The sequence below is a fragment of the Lagopus leucura genome, unplaced genomic scaffold (assembly GCF_019238085.1).
Source record: "Lagopus leucura isolate 7727_CA_CO unplaced genomic scaffold, USGS_WTPT01 Super-Scaffold_810, whole genome shotgun sequence".
Classification (NCBI taxonomy): domain Eukaryota; kingdom Metazoa; phylum Chordata; class Aves; order Galliformes; family Phasianidae; genus Lagopus; species Lagopus leucura.
Genome location: NW_024962261.1, coordinates 5,041,493 through 5,053,801, shown reverse-complemented (window position 1 = coordinate 5,053,801; position 12,309 = coordinate 5,041,493). Strand labels below are relative to the sequence as shown.

The 12,309-nt window shown below is 39.9% G+C and overlaps 1 long non-coding RNA gene across 13 annotated transcripts in view; it reads right to left on the bottom strand.

Moving 5' to 3' along the window:
- The window catches only part of LOC122177081, a 79,407-nt gene that overhangs the window by 18,107 nt on the left and 48,991 nt on the right, over positions 1-12,309 (bottom strand). For 12 of the 13 annotated variants that reach the window (XR_006177943.1, XR_006177940.1, XR_006177951.1 and 9 more), the window contains one exon: positions 9,854-10,055. This is a non-coding gene — a long non-coding RNA (uncharacterized LOC122177081). Of the gene's footprint in view, positions 1-7,824; positions 10,056-12,309 lie in introns of those variants that run through there. The other variant, XR_006177941.1, reaches the window with a different exon arrangement.

Genomic DNA, 12,309 nt, shown 5'->3' with positions numbered 1-12,309 from the left:
ATTAGAAAATTAAATGATCTGTTTTTTTCAGGTTTTGGTGGTGGGTTTTTTGGTGTTTTTTGTTTGTTTGTTGTTTGTTTGTTTTGGGTTGTTTGTTTTTTTTTTGTTTTGTTTTTTTGGTTTTTTGGTGTTTTTTTTTTTTTTTTTAATTCAGCATCCATCATAAAGTGTGCAAGATCCATTTAAGTGATGTTCAGATCACAAATTTGGCACACCAAGCACAATTAAGTGTGATAGTCCTGAACAGTGGTAGTGCTGCATGTTATAACCTGCATTCAAACAGATAGGCGAGAAAAATGTGGCTCATGTCTTCATTTTTTAAAGATATGCACAACATCATATTACACATCAAGCAGCAACAGGAACCATGTGAGGGCATGAAATCCCAATCATTGCTGCAGTCCATAGGATAGATGTTCCCCTCTAATGAGCTGCTACTTAACACCAGCTGAGAATACAGGGTTAAATGTCAGTATACTGATATTTCATCCTGACTGAAATAATAACCTCCAGTCTGTAACAAAGTCCCCATCAGTGATAATGGAGCCACTCGTCCTCACCAGCAGCATGCTGAGGACAAGGGGCCTCTGCTCCAATTTCTCCCAACACAGCTGTTCTTAGAGCCATTTAAAATCTTATTTTCAATGTGGCAAGCTGGCCAGCCTAAATTAATTCACTCACGCAGTATTCACCAACTACTTAAAAAATAGTTTAGAAGAACTTTTGGAAATATTTTTGTTTGCAATTTTCTCTAAATAAGACCAAAATGAACTACATCCTTAGCTCACTGTCAAGGGCTAAAGAAAGCAATTGTGAAAGGGATGGATCTCTTAAAATGACTAAATCAAAAGCGACTTTAATATGCAGTTCAGCTTGCCAAACAGAGTGTAGCTGATCTTTCCAATTTAAATCAGAAAGTCTTTTCTTGGTTATTGCTGAGATCTGCACATAAAAGACGCGCCATTTTCTGGGGGAATGGAGATACATGTACAGAAAGGTTGCAATAATCGAAAACTAAAAGCAAAAAGTTATGACATCAGCCCGTGATGCTCGGTCCGTGGTGATCGTGAGGGTTAACAGCATTGCAATACTTACGCAATCTCAGCCTCATGACCACAAACAGACTATGACCCAAACACAGTGGGAGTGCCTCCAGCCGTACACAATCGCACTGCGACACTCAACTGACTCGGGGGCAAGGCAGCGCAGGATGCGTCCCATACCTCACATGCTATTTATGATGTATCTGCGTTGCATACAAATTGGCACTAGTATGAGGAAATATGAATATCTCAGCATCCTTCAGTGCCAAATACAGACATGATGCAACATAGTCATTTTCTCAATTCAACGTAACATACAATATGCCACTCTCCATTATGCTACAGCAACTGAAATGTGCTGCAGGCCAATGGAAAATATCCCTAAAAATAGCTATGCTGTTTCTGGGCAAAAGGAGAAGTATTCGACATTTCCTTGAAAATGTTCCCACCTGGATTTGCTGGAACAGCAACATGATCGTTCAGTGACAGGAAGCTCTCTGGTAAGGAGCTTTTTCCTCAATATTACCCTGCTTTCCTGAAAGCAATGCAAAAAGGGCTCATAGCAGTTCTTTAAAATACTGTACATGAAAGCTGTACTAAACTGTTTAAGTGCTCCATTGTGAAGCACTGTATTAGGAGCTTTCTGCTGCTCAAGCAACTTTAGATTGTAATGTATTATAATAGTGTGCTATTCTCCTAGAGATCATTTTATAAATGCAACACAAAAGATTGTCACATGATAATCTTCTAAATCATATCAAGGAAAATAAACACCCACTGCAGAGGGACTTGCTTATTTTGCTAAGACATTTTACAGCATATTAGCATAAAAATACTACTTCAGCCCTTCAGGTTCACCCACAGGACTGCTTAAGAGCATTAGATGTGATATAAATACAAATGATTTTGGCAGCATGATACTTTTTTAATGCAGATTTGCAAATTTTATACGTTCCTACTCAGCTCTGTCATACAATCTGTGCAAATTACAGAATTTTGCCTAACTGAAAGAGCAGCAATGGGGGAGAAAGGTCCAGTCAGTTCTTCCATTTCATATACATGATATTGGCATACCATCTCCAGTCACTGAAGCCACAGAGCTTTTACTGCTGAGTCCTCTGTCCTCTAACACCGCTAGAGGTCCATGTGTAGATGTTGTCCAGCTTGATAGATGGATCTGCACAAGACTACAGCTCTCCCTTTTGCCTGGTATTGCATGGATTTATTCCATATAGAATCAAAGAACCACAGAATTGTTTGGGTTAGGAGGAATCTTTAAGATCATCTAGTTCCAACACCCCTGATGTAGGCAGGGATACCTCCCACTCAACCAGGTGACTCAAAGCCCCATCCAGCCTGGACTTGAATGCTTCCAGGCAAGAGGCATCCACAACCTCACTAGGCAGCCTTTCTCCTTCCTTTCTTTGTAAATGACATTGCAATTCTTCTATCAGAGCTATACTTCCTATCACACAGTCAGGAACCTGCTGCACAAAGAGATATATCCTTCATAGAAACCAGGAGCAGGAGCGGAGCTACAATCCAAACTGCCTGCGCATTAAACATTAGCCTATTCTGGTGCTCATCCTCATCAGTGGCACTGCCCTCTGTCCTTTCCTTCAGGAGAGAGCCTCTCTGCCATGAAAACCTATTCAGGTTCTTCAGTAGCCACTTGGGTGGAGCAATTGGAGCAGTCTGTTCACAAAGACCCTTTCCTGAACAGGACTCTCAGTGTAGTCTGGATTGATGTGGTGAGCTACAAACAGTAAAGATCCTTGTTTTTCAGGCAGTCTCCTTCAGGTTCAGATAGCTTCACTACAGAATGTAAAAGACTTTCATGAGATTAACGCTAAGAATTTCCATTTTTTATGGTATTTTTAGATTATATTTCATTTTCCAGGCTGCAGTTGGCTTGAACCAGAGCCACAATGCTTGTGACACTCCAAACACAAAAAGGAATTACAAAATGTGACAATTCTTAAAATGTGTTTCTTGTTGTATAACAAATTCCCAGTGTTGTAGATTAAACTAGAGAGAACAGGAACCATAACATGGAGATTATGCAGCATTTCACTTTGTTTTTTGACAAAAAGTTAATGCCTGCTTTGTTCTAGTTAGTAAGTATCAAAGATACTTTACAACTGCATAGCACACAGCTTAGCTGATTGGAAACTACAGGCAAGTATAAATCAAAGACGTTACTGCACATTTTAGTGAAAGCTAATTACAAAAGTGTGGGGCACTTCTCCCCTCATATGCTCACAATGACAGACAAAATCCCTGCTAACTTACCAGTTTCCTTCTCTTCCTCCTGATAGCTCACCCTAGGAAACCTGCCCATATACCTCAAACCAAACCTCCAAAAATCTTTGCTATAAGCACATTTTCTCTGCTGGTCCCTCAAAACGACACCTTGTCCAAGTTCCTACGTGTGTTTTATACTCAGAGTTCTGTTAACAAGAAATTGGATCAAGAGCTGGAAATCACACTTTTCCTTATTACAAAACCAGTCATTTCTGTTTAACAGACAGAATTGTAAGTGGGCATGAAAGCTGAAAGAGAAGGAAAAGAGACCAGGTACATCTAGCAAGGGCTTTTGGATTTTTGCTGGAATTCACTTTAAACTACTGACGTTAGACAATAGCTGAAAAGTGAAAGCTCAGGTAGACGCCCAGCCCTGCCATGAGGACCTCCAAGTTGCATATATGTGAGTGCATTAATCTGCCCACTGAGCCTCCAGCCAGCAGCCCTGTGGGTGCCTGCATAAATCAAGAATTAAACAAATCACAGTAAATTTTGTATTGAGTGAATGTGGGCACATTGCCTACTGTCTTAGACCACTGGATCTTTGGGGAAAGGGCCCTTCTTTTTCTCTTTCATGGTCATTTTTGTTCAAGCAAGTCTCTAGCTTGGGTAGAATAGCTTTGATAACAAAAATAATATGGCTCACCTCTTGCCAAAAGTACCTAGGTTCTGTCTTATATTAGTGAAATGAAGTGAAGAACAATAAAAAGTGACTTCAGTAAGCTGGTCTTAACCAGGAATATTTTGCATACATCTGCTGGCAACGGAATGGGCAGGGACTGAGTAAGCAGAATCCCTTGAGCTCATTTACATAGGAAAAAAACTTTTATGAGCTTTCAAACAATTTTTCTCCGATGTCTAGGAAAGTTGAGGCTGAGGTGAAACAAGCTAGAAGAATACAGGTAGCTTTTTTGCTTTGTTTTCAAAGTCTTACATTCTATCACATATGTATGCACTTTCTTTAGGCAGCTGACTTCCCTCACCCTCTTTAAAGGCAATCCCTGTGGAGGAAATTCCTTAGGCAGAAATATCTGGCCTCGTGGCAAATGCCAGAGGAGAGCTTGAGCAGCATTGGGGTTGGTCTGACCTGTGGTTAGGCTGTTGATGGGCTGTCTGGGACAGAGCTGGCCACCCATCTCGTTCTGGATCTGCGTGCTCATTTTGTGGGTGCCTCACCGCCCATGTGTCTTTGAAGGCTTGTTTGATTTCCGCTGCCCTCCTATCGAGCTGATCTCTGAAGTGCAAAGGCAGCTCTACCTCGCATGTCCAGCGTGTGGGGATAGAAAAGCAAATAGAGGAGTGGGAGGGAAACGAACAGCTTTTAGCTTTGAGGTGTCAACACAAAGTGGCCAACCAGAGGAAAAGGAACTGTACAGAGGAAGAGAAAATATAAAACCTCCAAGGCAGACGGTCACTGTCAGCAATATTTTGGCTTCTGAGAGTCTGCATTTAAGTGTTTGTTTTCGGAAAAATCACTCAAGTGCTTCTTCCACACAGAGTTATGTTGTATTTCCCTGTAGGCAAGATTGGTATTTGCAGCCTCCATGGGATAACGAGGTTCTGATTGTTTTATTCTGTGGGATCCTCTCAAAGCTCTATTGTTTATGTAACATCACATATTTAATATATCATTTTAATAACATAAAAAATTATGCAAGCAATTACATCTCCAGAACATTGATACAGAGTAAGAAAATATGCATTATTTGATGGAAATGCTCATTGATATATCTGTGTTGAGTGCAGTCTCAGTAAGTTTGCAAACAACACCAAGTTGGGAGGGAGAGTTGATCTGCCTGAGGAAAGTAGGGTACTACAGAGGGACCTGGATAAACTGGATCAATGGGCCAAGGTTAACTGTATAAGTTTCAATAGGACCAAGTGTCGGGTCCTGTATTTTGGTCACAACAACCCCAGGCAACCCTACAGGCTTGGGGAGGAACAGCTGGAAAGCTGCCTGATTGAAAGGGATCTTGTTGCACTGATGGACAGTTGGCTGCATGTGCCTAGGTGGCCAAGGAGGCCAATGGCATCCTGGCTTGTATCAGGAATGGTGTGGTGAGCAGGACTAGGGAAGTCATCCTGCCCCTTGGCACTGGTGAGGCCTCACCTCGAGTACTGTGTTCAGTTTTGGGCACCTCAGTACAGAAAGGACATTGAGATGCTGGAGCAGGTCCAAAGAAGAGCAACAAGGCTTGTGAAGGGCTCGGAGAATATGCCCTGAAGGAACTAGGGCTGTTTAATCTGAGGAAAAGGAGGCTGAGGGGAGACCTTATTGCTCTCTTCCCAATATCTGAAAAGTGATTGCAGTGAGAGCAGGGTTGGTCTCTTTCCACCAGTGACTGGTGACAGGACAGGGGGAAATGGCCTCCAGTTGTACCAGAGTAAGTTTAGAATGCATATCAGCAAACTCTTCTTTACAGAAAGGGTGGTTAAGCACTGGAATAGGCTCCCCAAGGAGGTGGTTGAGTCACCATTCCCGGATATGTTTAAAAACCATTTGGACGTGGTGCTCAGGGATATGATTTAGCATAGGGTTGTTAGAGTTAGGGTAGTATGGTTAGGTCATGGTTGGACTCGATGACCTTTAAGGTCTTTTCCAACCTAAGTGATTCTATGATTCTATGATTCTTGTTTTTGCTGTTATTCCTTTTTTAAGTCCATCTACATTCTTACTTCCTAACAAGACTTTAAAAAACAAATATTGAGGGTATATTTTGAAAATAGTTAATTTCATTTGGTGTAAGTTACTGAGTTTACTCAGAAGTGTGTCAACCTGCATAAAAGGAGGATGTGTAGATGTGATGTCTGCCAACTGCAGTAAGAGTGAACCAGTGGTTGCTGTATTATACCGTCCAAGTTTCCTTATATCTGATTTCATTCTCTAAATGCTGAGAAATATGTCTGTTTTTCAAGAAGTTCTGGATGCTGGGATTTCTAGATGTCTGGCAGATCAATAGGAACAGGTCCGTACCAATAGCTCAAGCAGGATTACTGGACACAGATATTCAGAAATTGCAAACAAATGCTGTAGCTGTGCTGTGAATGTAGCCATGGATTAGACACTTTTAAACAGAAACACATGCAGTGTCTGCAGCACTTCCAGGTAGCATGGGACTCGCTGCATTTAACATGTGCACTGAAAGACAGCCAGGCATGCCGACATGCCAAGATCTTATACCTACACAACAGTCTCTACAGAGGTGGACAAGCTGACAATTTTTCTCTCAGTTTTGACTGCAGGAAAAAGAAGAGTCCTTGATAAGGGTTTGGCGTGCAATACAATCAGAAAGAGCTCAAGAGGTTTTACACTAGCCTGAAATATCTCATCTCAGACATCTTGTATTATCTCCTCTCCCATGAATTGGACAGAGCACCATGCATGTTCAGTTTTGGAGTCCAGGAAAATTCTTGCTACACGGAGCAGTGTGTGTACAAGTTTCTACACTACTAATTCCATAATCTCAAGAACATACATATGTTATAGTTAAAACAGACCTTGTAATTGGGCATTCAGTTGGGTTTCTTTCTACACAGATGCTGCACTTACCTGGGTGCAGCAATTTTGTGATCTTCTGTTGCATAAAGAAATCTCAGGGGAATATAATGTAGAAGATAGAATAAAATTGGTGTTATATAGTTGCAGAATGACACAGATGGTGCTATTCCTATGGGCACATATGAACACCTTCCTTTTAGAGTGACCTTTGAGAGTTTCATAGGAAAGCTTCCAAAGTCTTCTTCCAAAATAGATATAACAATATACAGAACTTTGAACAGAAAATTCCAAGCATGTATGCCTATTGCACTCCAGTCAAAATATAGGTTATTTTGTGTATTGTGTAACGCAGGGAAATTTCCTCAAGTAAAGAGTAAGTTTTTGCTGCTTATTAGAACCTTCAGATAGTCCCTAAATGTAGACTATTTCCTGTGCATTGCAAGATTTCTGTGGCTGGTTTACCTGCAAAAGTTTTGGATAACAGAATAGGTTAGTTTGCATCAGCAAAGTGTTAACCTAGAACTTGCTGACACTGTCTTATGATTTATTTAGCACCCCCAGCCGTTAGCTGATTCACAAATTTCAACCAAGAAAAACAAGAAATTACCCTTGCTGAGACAACCGAAGTACTACATAAACTGACTACTGTCTCTGTGAAGGCTATGCAAACATCTTGGTTTGTGGAAACACAATTGAATGAAAATTAAATTAAATACCATGTACTGTGTCTTGCCCTGGAAACCTTTAAACTTGAGAATCAGAGAGCTACAGTGCAGGAGTTTTGTACTAAAAGTATCTGAGTGTTCCTTGAGAAGTCTCTTCCAGAAATCAATTCTAGTGACAACTGTTTTATGCCCATGGAGACATAGTAGTAATATTGTTAAAGGAGACTTTACAATAGGTTTGATGATTCAGTTGTAAAAATCCTAATCTCTGTGGTCAGCCATTTGCCAAAAGAGTTTGGAGAACTCTTAAAAATGTGATGCCATTAATCATTTATTATTTCTTACATGAAACAGCTTATAACTATATAATCCAACCACTTTGCTTTTAATCAGACTAGTTAGACTCTGAGCAGGGTCTTATAGAAATGAACAGGTTTTGACAGCTGTAAAGGTTAGAGATTCACTGATTTAGATAGTGAATCCTTGTGGATGAGCTTTCTCTAATACAGTACAGAATAGCACCATGCCTCATACATAACAAGATTTAGTCCATGAGCTCTCTCATCTGCCATACTCTCCTATCTCTTGGAGTTTGCTTTTACTCTCCAAACAAATGGTACTGACATAGAAGACTAGTATCAGTGGTGACTGCCCGTTTGTGAGAATCGACCTCTTTATCATCTTTATCTGTGACCTGGAGGAGCTGCTGGAGCGCTCTCCCATCAACTTACAGGTAAGACTGAATAAAGCTGACCATTCAGGTAACTAACAAGGGAAATGGAGAAATGCCCTTTGCAATGGGACATGGTGTGAGGACAAGATATGCTTGCTGAAGCTACAAGGAGAAATTTTCCCCCCATGAGGACTCCAAGCGGTAGAGAAAGCTGTCCAAGGAGGCTGTGCATTCTCCAGGATGAGATGTTCTTTGAGATGGGTTTGGAAAATCCCTGATCCTCCCCGTCTTCTCTCCAAGCTTGCACTGCTTTGTGGAGGTCAGAGAAGAGACCTCCTGAGGTCCTTCTCAGCATGAATTGCTCTGTATCTGGAGCTATGCTCTGTACTTTAAAAGTCACAGACACCTCTGATGAATCTTCTATTAACTGTTTGCTTTAAAGATCCATTTCATATGATTTTATGAGATATCATTTGGTTTTACACTATTGAGTACTGTTTTTGGAGTATTGTTGAGCCTGTTATTGCTTTTGGAGTTGGTCATGTGTTTGGTACCAAACTGCTGGATCCCAGAAGGGTGTAGTCCTAGCTCCACAAATCAAAACCCACTCTCAACAGGCTTTCCATTTGTTGAAGACTGAATTAAAATAATAATAATAATAATAATAAAATAATTTTAAAAAAATTAAAAAAATAATAATAATAAAAAAAAATTCTATTCCTGTAGCACAGTTGGATATTAAAATATTGCAAAATCAGTGTTCATGTTTAATAGGGTCCCTGCTATCAGAGTCTCTAATATGTACATTCAAAATACCCTGAAATCTTGACTTTGTTTAAAAAAAAAAAAAAAAAACAGACATTTTAGAGAAGTGAGCCTACAAATTTAACCTTTGTAAAACCCTTGAGTTTCACAAGGATATTTTCCACCTCTGATCTGCAGGACCCAGCTGCTCTACGGGAAGACAGTGACTTGTGTGGTCCTATCCCACCAATCCTGCAGTATCTACACATTATTCAGAGAGGCAGCTGCCTGTGATTACAGATCTTCCTAATGTCACGGGTCAAATCACCAGGAAAGTGGGAAGGCTCAGGATGAGAAACTGAAAGTAATCTGTCACTGTCAACTCCATGGGATCAAAGAAAAAACAAATCGTATCTGTTTTGGCAAATGGTGAAGGAAGGAGGAAAAGCACAGGCTGTTAGGTTAACATAGACAGACAGGACTGACCTCTACTATCTAGATAAGTTTATGTTGCTGCCGTGCTTTGTATGCTGAAATCACTTCTGTCAGTGAACCTCTGAGCACTCTGAAGACAATGTAATTAAGAGCTGTAACACCTCTGGGAGACTTGATTGCAGCAGGATGACACTGGGAGAGGTGATAGTTGACTCAAGTAGATAACCAAGAAGTAACTGAGGTGTCTTTGTTTTAGTAGGATGGCAATGACAGGGACACAACTCATCTCAGGGCCAGAAGTGCCCAGATCTGAGGAGAAGAAAACCTACTTCTATAATAAGACAGTCTCTGTCTCGAGTTTGAGGGGAGCTGCAGAGAAGGCAGTGAACCACTGGTGTCAATTTCCAAGCAATTCAGGCTTTTAAAGTTGTGTTTGTGGTGCTCTTTAAACATTGCAGTGCAAACTGGAATAAATGTTTTCTTTCCTAACCTGTGTGAGTAATACATGTGCTCCATCTGCTTCAGCAATCTCGTGCATGCGATCACCGCCAACTGCTATTGCCGGCGTTAATCGCGAGTAGTGAATTCAGCTTTCACAATACAATCAGTTCTTGTTCTCGACTTCTAAGAGTTCATAATTCAGTCTTACTGTCATTTCTTTCCTCTTCCGTGTTCTTTCACGAAAGGTAGACCTGTGGGGAAAGAAACCAGAGTCATTAACTGTTGGAAACTTTAATGTGTTACAAAACCAGAATTAGAAGTGATAATGAAATTTCCACTGCTGAAAGCAGACTTTGCTAACTGATGTATGTAGTGAGAAAGGTGGCCATGTAACCAACAAAAATAAGAACCGTGTTCATTTTTAATACCCCTCATTCATCTTTGCTTGAATTGGCAGGAGACCAAATCAGAGTTTAAGTTAAGATGCTCCTTTTAATTTTCAGTACTTTAAATAAATATGTTTCACAATCTCTGTTGGACTCTGCTAAATCTACTTTTTTTCATTAAACATTGTTTAGAACAATGTCTACCAAACAGGATAAAATATATAATGAACTTTGGAGAAAATAAAATAAAATAGTCTTAAAAATCCAGATTTGATTCTGCAAAAACAACTCGGAGATAAATAACTTGTACCTCCTTGCACAGACACAATCGTTACAGACTGAGCACTCTCTTCCAGGAGCCAACCAATGACAGGCAGGAACAACTCAAACTGGAAAGGTTGATAAGATTGGCATCCTGACTATCTGTTCCAATCGACTGCACAGGCAGCTCTGAACTTCCCCAGGCAGCCTCAGCAGCACAGTATTCTTGCAGCTGTAAGTTCCTGCAGCTCATGAGAGGCTTTTAAGCCCCCATATTGAAAGTTACTTTCCAGGTCCTACATCATGGGTCTAACATTGCTTCAGTCAATGGGAAGTCAGTGGTTGAATTCAGGAGACAGTGATAAGATCAGGAATGCTACTTCCGTAGAGTTCTTGGATTTAAAAATAAGAAGTTCTGTCAGACCTTATCAAAACAGAAAATTCTCTGGTTTGCTTCAGAATACCTCTTTTCAATGACAAAAACTTTTGACTGAAAATACACCTTTCATTTTGCTGAAAAAACAAGATATATTGTTGCAATTTCCAGTTGTGTTTTTTTTTTTTTTTTTTTTTCTTTTTTTCTTTCTTTTAAATTGAGGAGGTATTACCTGATGTAACCTACCAGGGATAACCTGGTAGCAAGATGTAACCTGTACTACCAGGTATAACCTGCTAGAAAGATAAGAGAACAATTTTAATTTCAACTTATTTTCCAAAATGCCCAATTTTGCAATTTGTTATGGAAATACTAACGTAAACAGCAGAAATTGTATCAACAAATTCTTAACAGCACAAGGTAAAAAGGCTAGGAGGAAAAAAAAGAAGAGAGAATTTCAGAGAACTGAATCCTTCTGAATGCAGAGTAAGAAAGAAGAAGTGACTGACAGAGAAATAAAGGAAATTAGGGAAGAAATAAAAAGGAAAGACAAAGCAGAAGAGGTGGCTTGTACAGTGTCCCATTCTGAGGAACAGACGCTGAGGAAATGAAGTTTAAAAAAAGCAGAAAAGGAGGGCATTTAATTGTCAAGTAGTTGAAGAATCTAGAAAGGGAAAAGGAACTGGCAACTGAGAAAAAAGCTAGCAGATAAACATAAATAGTGCTATGAAATCAAAGAAAATGAGGCACACACACACAATACTAAGAGAAGAGAGAAAGCCAAACCACAGAGTTTTGCCAAGGGATCAAACCCTAGAAGATTAATCTAGCCAAGATTTGTGAGGGCTTGTTTTATTTTTGCCTTCTTATTGCTGCCAGAAGATATAAACTATATCTATTTACTTAGGGGAAAAAAAATGTATTGCAATACAGCCAATTTCTCTTGGGGAAAAAAGAATCTTGTAACAAAAAATTCTGAACAATTTTTCATAGTTTTCCAAGGGTGCTGAAAGTGTTTGATAAAGCAATTGGGTCTATATAATCTTTCTACAAGGATAGTGTTCACAGGTAGAGTGGAGCCACTGTGGCCAGAGGAGGATGTTCTTGTGAAGACTGAATATCCTATCTCAGATTTAGCCTCTCTGAAATCAGTGAAATTATTCTCATCAATCTGTTTCAACCAGAAATTGGGATCTGGCCCCAAGGAGGACTATGAGAATGATAGCACTTGCTTTTTAATAACAGTCTTAAATTAACTCTGCTAATGTAGGCTTTTTACAGACTCTTATAAAAGGAAAGGAAAGGAAAATGAATATCCTGCTTTGAGGAAAGAAAACATTTGTTTGATGGTTGATAATTGCTTGTCAGGATCTAAACAAACATCTGTTTGCAGATCTGCTAGCTTTAACAAAACACTGGCAGAAGGAAAACAAAAAAGAATGGAGAGGAGAGGAGAGGAGAGGAGAGGAGAGGAGAGGAGAG